This window comes from Magnolia sinica, chromosome 19 (assembly GCF_029962835.1).
Source record: "Magnolia sinica isolate HGM2019 chromosome 19, MsV1, whole genome shotgun sequence".
Classification (NCBI taxonomy): domain Eukaryota; kingdom Viridiplantae; phylum Streptophyta; class Magnoliopsida; order Magnoliales; family Magnoliaceae; genus Magnolia; species Magnolia sinica.
The window spans coordinates 27,392,226-27,401,069 of record NC_080591.1 but is presented as its reverse complement, the minus strand read 5'-3'; the positions used below and the strand labels follow the sequence as shown (position 1 = coordinate 27,401,069).

Here is an 8,844-nt window from a genome sequence, read left to right as displayed (position 1 = left end):
TCGCCATACAGCCGCGAATCAACATGAGCCTAAAAAAAGGACTCTACGGCCTTCATAGACTCCATGCGACAACTCCGCCAACAAGGTCCTACCAATGGTAGCTCGAGGATCGAGGTCCCGCTTGGTCTGAAATTCACGAGTGGTAGACGTGCTCGCAGCGGCACCTCTCAGCCTCCGTGCATGAGTTAGGCGGCTAGGCTCAGTTCATCCACGGGCGCTCTCTTCTTCCACATCAAAGAAAGAAGAGTAAAAACGGAGAAGATGGCCGTGATAAACTCAAAGAGGGCCATGAGAAATGAGAGAAAGAGAGAAATATGAAGGATGAAAAGTTTTCACACACTTGAGATCCCAAAAGAGGATTTGAGAGCCCAAATGAGAAGAAAAGGAAAAGTAAATAGCAAAGGAAGGTGGGGTTTTGAGGTGGGGTGATAGGGTTTGCACGAAAATGGAAGAAGAAGAAGATTTGGAAGAGATTTGGAGGAGTTTGAAGAAGGATTTCAAGAAAAGGAGAGCTTGGGAGGGAGGATTGTGAAGGAAGTAGGGTTTAAAAGGTGATTTAACCAATGAACCATGGAAGGGTGGGCCACACTAGGCCATACAAACGTCGGCTCGAGCCTGCCCGCCCGGCCAGGCCCGATGATCGGCGAGCCCTCGTCGAACCGGCTATGAATCGCCAGTCTCTGGATTGACCGGTCATGGCTCACCGATTGGGCGAGGTCCTCCTGGTCCCCCATGCTCTAAATGATGTGGGCCCCCCTGGGCCCCACTGGAAATGCCCCGATCGGCCCCTTTGCATAATTCGACGCCTATCGGGCCATTCGGGCAGAAATCTGATATAAACAGAGATTTCTTAAAGATTAAAGGGTTGAAATGGGATGATAAACCATCTAAACTCATTAATAGAGGGTCTAGGAAAGGTTTCGGGTCGCTGTGTGTGATCAGGAGAGAGCACAGACTCGATCTCGATGAACGTTTTCAGTAAACTTTCACCGATAGAAGCTACGGAACACAAACACATAATCTATGATAAACTCGCACCCAAATACACTAAAGTGGCGACAGCGTGCAGTGTGTGACTATAACCTAGGTCCGGTTTAATCCAAATCATGCTCTGATACCAACTTGTAACGCCCTGAAATTCGAAGGTCGAGCATAACTCAGCTCCCGAGTTCCAAAACATCACTTATGCAACATATTCAATGATGGATGTATGTTGTCTGTATTAGCACATAAAACATGGAATAGATTAAGCGAAAGTGCAGATATAATTCAAGGATAAGTGGAGAAAGCAAGCGGAAGACTTAAAGAAATATATGTGTACATGTGCGAATCCCTGAAATACATACACATACTAGGTCGAAATGTAAGTGTTGCTATCAAAATTACAAGTATCAAATTATATCGTTTAATTCCCAAAAGAAATCCCAGCATCCCGCGTATAAGAATTAGGCTCATTAGAACCCGTCTGAAAACTGCATAAAAGAGAAAGCAGCCTCATCATCATCAAACTCCTGCTCTGCCTCAGAAGTCGCATCAACATCTGCAATATCAGCAACTAAGACAGAGTCTGCTGGGTGTTTAACACCGCCCCAAAATGTGGGAGTGAGTGATCAACTCAATGAAATAATAAAGCACAGGTTAACATGCTATCAATTCAATCAAGCAGTAATAATAAAGCAGAACAATCAAACATGTCCTAAGTACTCTTATTAATGTAAGGATGTATGCAAAATGATGCGTGCCCTCACGCGTACACCCTCAACGTCTTCATCTTACGTTACGCATGACATCGCCTCAAAGTGCGCCACATCTACAATGCACATGCAAATGCGGTGCATGAACATGATTACCAAGTTGTTATTAGTCCTATTCATACAGCAGGATTGGGAAGCTAAGGTTCCTTCCTCATATCACCATCCAAACAGTGATCCATTCTAGGGTCGTCAGACCTAGGCATCTCATACGATCATATGGTTTGAGGTCGTTGTAAAGGGATCGTCACCAATCAATGTACGCCTATCATACCGTCATTATTACACTAAGGCTCGTCACCTCAATGCGGTATCCAGGCATGCTCAAGGTCACTACAAAGGGCTCGTCACCAATCAATGTAGGCCGACAGCACAAATATAGTGTCCCATACCACCATAATCGGCTCACGAGTTTGGTTACTCACTGGTCACTACGAGGAGGCTCGTCACCCAAGCGTAGGCCGACAGCTCGACCACGGTGTCCCATACCACCATGTCCGGCTCATGAGTCTTAGCGGATCAAGGTACAATGGTTTATAAGATTTCATTGGTAAGGTTGGTACCCTAGATTCAAACAGTGGCATCCATACATGGTGAACATACATCGGACAATCGGGTTACTTGATGGACTCGACTAGCACGAGCGCACGTTGGGTTGAACGACATAGAGTGCGCAAACACTCCGCGTGGCTAAACCACTGCCGACAACTCTAATACGACTCGGGTTTGTCTAATTACATCCTACGTGGCGAAAGAAACCTCAGCCACGAACTTAAAGCCGATTACCGATTTCCTAGACTATTCATAGTCCCAAACACATTCCACTATAACAGGTATTGATATCAACAATTTAGAATAGTAATGGAACAGCAACTTAAATCATATGGTATGTAAGCATCTGAAGAATATCAACTTAACATAGATTTAAGCATAAGTAAGACTTGAAATTAAACAACAAGGAATGTAACTTGCATGAAGGAAATCATACACACTAGTGGGAGAGTTGAGAATCGCTCCTCAACGCCCACAATTTGTATAATATGTTACACTTTAGATCATTCAGACATTTCTACAAACACTTAGAATACATAGGTCAACATACATGACGTATGTTGGAAATACACACATTTGAACAATTCCTCTTACCAAGGAGTTGTCGTACATACATCTAGCATAAGTACACGACAAATAATCATGGCAATCACATGTTCATAATTTATACGCATACGGTACTTTATATATACACATAAAATACACAAATCTCAATATAACACATGCATATCAGGAACGCAAAGTAAACATAACATTTGGCATGTGAAATCTCATCCATAGCAAGAATAAACCATTAACTAGCATTGAAAGCCTTGAAAATCATAACCTATACACTTAAAGTCCGCACCTTAAGCCAGAAAAGAACACCGAACTGATTTTAGACGATATGTCTTCGTCAACGGCGACAGGATAACCCAAGGCAAGAATAGAAATGAGAGACAACATCACAAAGACTATTCTAAGCTCTAACATAGAGTAGGGTTAGCTTAATTTACCCAAAGATGAACTCAGAATCGCCAGAATAATGATTCAAAGTCAAGGTTTAAAGATGAAGAAGAACAAGAAAGAATCTAAGATGATTCACCAACTTCTCTCTCACTTTCTCTCTCTTTTCCTCTCTCTTTCTTAGCTAGGGTTAGGAAATTCGTATGGAAAAGACAGTTAGGGTTTTAAGGTCTATAAATAGGCCTAACATTGATGAAAATAACCCCAGGGCCAAGGTATACTCAGGGTATAACCAAAACCGGCCTCTCACGATCCAACGAAGCACTTCCGGTGGGCCTATTACCACGAAAGGTCAGACTTAAGCTCACTGACCATGGATCTTAGTCAAGCTAAGTTTTCGTACCGACTTGATCTTCAGATCAGCCATGGCGAACCACACCCAAATCAACGGTCACCAAATCTCGATCAGGTCCACAAGCACAAGGACATGCTTGGGCCACCTTCCCTGATCAGAGGGTGAAATTGGGTCAGAATCCAACGGTCGGATTGCTTAAAATCATCGCGTAAGTGACATGACTCAGATTTCATAAAATCACATTTACTTTCCAACTATTCTTACACTCTTCACTCTGAACTCAATCAAATCGACCCAGAACATCACATGGACTTGATTTTTGAAGTGATGGTCAAGACCAACATGGTGACCGCAACAACCTAAGATCATTGCTATCGAACTTTCGACACACGGTCCAGGTCCGATCCAGAACTTCCAAAAATTTCCAAGAACAACTGGATTTAGCGATGGATCCTAGATTTCAGAGTAACATAGCGCTAGCTAGTCTACAAGTTTTGAGTCATGCAGATCAAATTTAAAGTGATTGATGCAAATTTCACAAGCAATCGAGATAAGCGCTAATTACCCCAAAAATCTACTAAAGAGAAATAGAGGTAGTACTCGGGTCAAGGCACAAAATTTCCTGGGTCATTATAGAGCATAATCAGAAGCGTCGCACATAAGCTCAAAAGGAAGGCTCCAGTTGGGTGGTTGTATGATGGGTGAACTAGTCAAGATGCCGTTAAGCTTAGTGAAAGCTTCCTGACATGGCTCAGTCCACTCGTATGGTGCATCCTTTTGAAGTAGATTACATAAAGGATGAGAGATGAGACTAAAGTCCTTTATGAATCTTCTGTAAAACCCAGCGTGTCCTAAGAAGGATCGCACATCCCATATGTTCTTGGGTAGAGGTAGGTTAGAGATAAGATCAATTTTTGCCTTATCTACCTCGATTCTTTTGGACAAGATAATATGTCCAAGGCCAATTCCCTTATGAACCATGAAATGACACTTCTCCCAATTAAGTACCAAGTTCTTCTCTTCACATCTTTTCAGCACACATTTAAGACTTTCTAAACACTTGCTGAATGATGAACCGAAAATAGATATATCGTTCATGAAGACCTCTAGATATTTTCCCACCATGTCAGAAAAGATACTCATCATACATCGCTGAAAAGTGACAGGGGCATTACATAATCCAAATGGTATTCTTCTGTAGGCAAAGGTGCCATAGGGACATGTAAATGTGGTCTTTTCCTGATCCTCAGGGGCGATTTCAATCTGATTGTAGCCCGAATACCTGTTAAAGAAACAGTAATAGGAATGACCAGCTAGCCTTTCCAAGATTTGATCAATGAAGGGCAAAGAAAAGTGGTCCTTCCTCGTGATGGTATTCAGCTTCCTGTAGTCAATGCACATTCTCCAACCAGTAATAACTCTAGTTGGCACAAGTTCATTATTGGCATTGGCTACGATGGTGATCCCGGACTTCTTAGGAACTACCTGAGTTGGACTCACCCATTGACTATCAGATATGGGGTATATGATACCCACATCCAATAGTTTGAGAACCTCGGCCTTAACCACTTCCCTCATGTTTGGATTTAGTCTACGTTGTGATTGCCGAGTGGTCTTCGCATTATCCTCAAGATATATGCGGTGAGTATAAATCGAGGGGTCGATTCCCTTAAGGTCCGCTATCATCCATCCAAGGGCCCCCTATGCTCAATGAGAGTAGATATGAGCATACTCTCCTGTTCTTTCTCCAGGTGGGCAAAGATCACCACCGGGTATGTCTCATCTTGACGTAAATAAATATATTTCAAATCAGAGGGCAAAGGTTTTAGGTCAAGCTTCTGTGGCTTGAGGTTAGACGGTGGAGGCACTACATCGATTTGTGGCAATTCTTCAAATTGTAGCCTCCACCAGTTAACTTCAAGTACCGGTGCAGTATCAAGCAAGGCACACGTCTTCCTAATCATGTCATCATCAAAATCATGGGAGTGAGCCAGACACATCTCTAGAGGATCAGAGGATAAGGTCAGAGGTATCGTATCTTCCACTAAAGAGTCAATCATGTTAATGTCGTGGAAATCGTCATCATCCTCTAAGTTTCTACCATTATTGAAACAGATGTTTGACTCTAATGTCATATTCCCAAAAGACAGTCATGACACCATTCATGCAATTGATAATTATGTTTGAAGTGGCAAGGAATGGGCAACCAAGAATGACGGGAATTTAAGTGCTCATGTTATTGATAGGTTTGGTGTCCAGGATGATAAAATCTACAGGATAGTAAAATCTATCAACTTGGACCAACACATCCTCAATTATCCCTCTTGTACACGAACAGAGCGATCAACAAGTTGTAGTGTGGTTAGGGTGGGTTTTAATTCCCCCAAACCTAACTGTCTGTATACCGAGTAGGGAATCAGATTGACGCTTGCTCCTAAGTCAAGAAGTGCATGATCAATTTGATGGTCCCCAATTACACATGATATGATTGGGCTACCGGGATCTTTGAATTTCTATGTCACGTCTTGCTTTAGGATGACACTCACTTTCTCGGTCAATAAGATCTTCTTTTGAATATTCTGCCGTCGTTTGGTCATGCATAAGTCTTTCAGGAATTTGGCATATGAAGGTATCTGTTTTATGACATCAAGTAGAGGAATGTTGACCTTTACTTGTTTCAACACCTCTAGGATATCCTGAGAGTTAGAGAGAGGTTTTGGTGTGACCAACTGTTGGAGAAATGGAGCAACTGACTTTTCTAGAAGTTCCGGTTCTAATTTTTGTGGAGCATCACTAGGTCCATCATTGTTGTCCTCTTCTGGTCTTGATGCTTTTCGGGCCTAACTGAAAGGGTTTTATCAATGATCTTCCCACTCCTAAGAGTGGTGATGGATTTAGCGTGCTCCATTTGATTCGAAGAGCTAGGGTCACTTATTTCATATTGCAGTTTGGGATTGAAGAGAGGTTGAGCAGGAAGCATTCCCTTCCCTCCACTTGTTAATTGTGACTCTATCCTTTGAATAGATGATGCAAGCGTTCCTAATGCTGTGTAGACATCATGAAACGCTTATACCGAATTTTGATTAAGTAGCTCTTGTTCTCGAATATGTTTTGAACTGGATCCTCTTGAGGTTTCCCTTGATTTGGAATTTGATTGAAGAAACCTTAAGGGGTAGCAGTTTGTCCATTTCTCCAACTAAAGTTTGGATGATTTTTCCAACCAGGATTGTACGTATTAGAGGTCGGTCCATTGAAAGGTCTTTGATAAGTATTTACGGCATTGGATTGTTCATTCAACACTTCTCGAAAGGCAGGTATTATAGGACAATTTTCAGTTGTGTGAATGTTGCAATCACAGATGCCGCAAACACTTTCATTGACCTTATCTTTTTTTCCTTTCATGGCCTCAAATTTTCTTATGAGCGTCGTCACTTTATACTTGAGATCATCCTCTTCTTTCAAGAGATACAATCCACATTTTTCCTTAGATTGTGTCGGCCTAGAGTGGTGTTTGATTTTGGGTAATAGTCCCATGATTGTGGTTTTCAGCAAGACTATCGAGGTAATCTCATACCTTGTCGACGTTTTTATTAATGAATTATTCATTACACATTGTCTCGACCATTTGGCGCATGGAAGATGTCAGTCCATCGTAGAAAAAATTTGTGATGCGCCATGTTTCAAAGCCGTGTTGTGGGCATGAACTGACCAAATCCTTGAACCTTTCCCAACATTGGTAAAATGTTTTATCCTCCTTTTGGGTGAAGTTCATGATTGCTTTTCTAAGGATAATCGTTTTATGATGTGGAAAAAATTTCTTTATAAATTTCCTTTACATATCATTCCATGTGCCAATGGATCTAGAATGTAGTGAATGTAACCACGTTTCAGCCTTCTCCTTCAAGGAAAAAGGAAAGAGTTTCAGCCTGACTGTGTCCTCGGACACATTTTGAAAATATAAAGTGGCTATAATCTCATCAAACTCTTTCAAATGTAGATATGATTCTTCAGATTCAAGCACATGGAACTTAGGAAGGAGTTGGATAATCCTTGGCTTGATGTCCATATGTCGTGTATTTTAAGGAAAAATCATGTATGAGGGCGTACTCACCCCCGCTGGTTGTAAATAATCTCATAAAGTACGAGGCGGGGGTGCTTGATGCATCTCATTCTCATCCTGAATGTCCTCCACCCTAGGTTGGTTTTCAGCCATTACTTCAATTAACTCAGGGGATTTCGAGTGGTGTTTAGTCCTGCGATGGATAGTTAACCCCTCAGCCAATCCTCCTTCAGTCAAGAGACGTCGAGTGTTGTCACGGGCCCACTTGGGCATGAAACACTCACAACCCTCAATCAAATTCGAAACCTAATCCTAAGAAAGGAAAAGAAAATCTAGAAAGAAAGAGAGGGTTAGAAAGAAGTTACCAAATTGGAGTCCCTAAGTTAAAAACCTGCAAAAGAAAACAAAACAAGTCAGTTTCTAAAGAGAAGATCTAAAATTAAAAAATCCTTAAAAAGAAAGATAGAAGTAAAGTAGTTTCTAAAAGAAGAAATTCCTAAAAGAAAGTGAAAATTTAAAATAAATTAGGAAAGTCCTAAACTAGAAAGTAAGTTACTAAAAGAGATCTGAAAAATAGAAAGTAGAGAAAGAGCTTACCGAATTAGAAATTTCTATCTTAACAGCCTACAAAATAGGAAGGTTAGTTTCTAAAAAAAATATCAGTAGAAAATTTCTAAAAATAAATTAGGAAACAAAGTTAGATTCTAAAAGAGTTAGAATTAGAAACTTGCTAAAAAAAATAAATCCTAATTTAGAAATAGCAAGGAAGAAATTAAGAAAGAAATTACCAATTTAGAAACCTATCTCAAAATCCTATAAAATAGGAAACAAGTAAATTTTAGAAATCAAATAGAAATAAAAATCTAAAACTAAAGTTAGTAAAATCCTAATCTTAAACTATTTTAAAACTAATTAATTTCAAAGAATAGGAACCGTCAGTCCCCGGCAATGGCGTCAAAAAATTGTTCACTCCCCAAGTATAGGGTTGTGATGTAGTAATAAACTCGGTGAGACCGAGGTCGAATCCCAAGAGACTAATACCTGTACGTAATTTGAAACTAAGTAGAACTAGAACTAGATTAAGATAAAACCTAAATCGACTGTAATTTGGGGAATAATGATGAAATAATTATCTAAAACTTAAAGAATTCAGGGAAAGGAAACTAGGGAGTCGGAGGATC

General features: G+C 40.7%; 1 non-coding gene across 1 annotated transcript; it reads left to right on the top strand.

Annotated features, from left to right (window-relative positions):
• The first annotated feature begins 7,286 nt into the window (after nt 1–7,286).
• Nucleotides 7,287–7,393, top strand: LOC131235832 (small nucleolar RNA R71). Its single transcript, XR_009166352.1, has one exon. It is a non-coding gene; the product is annotated as a small nucleolar RNA R71 (small nucleolar RNA).
• The last annotated feature ends 1,451 nt before the right edge of the window (nt 7,394–8,844 follow it).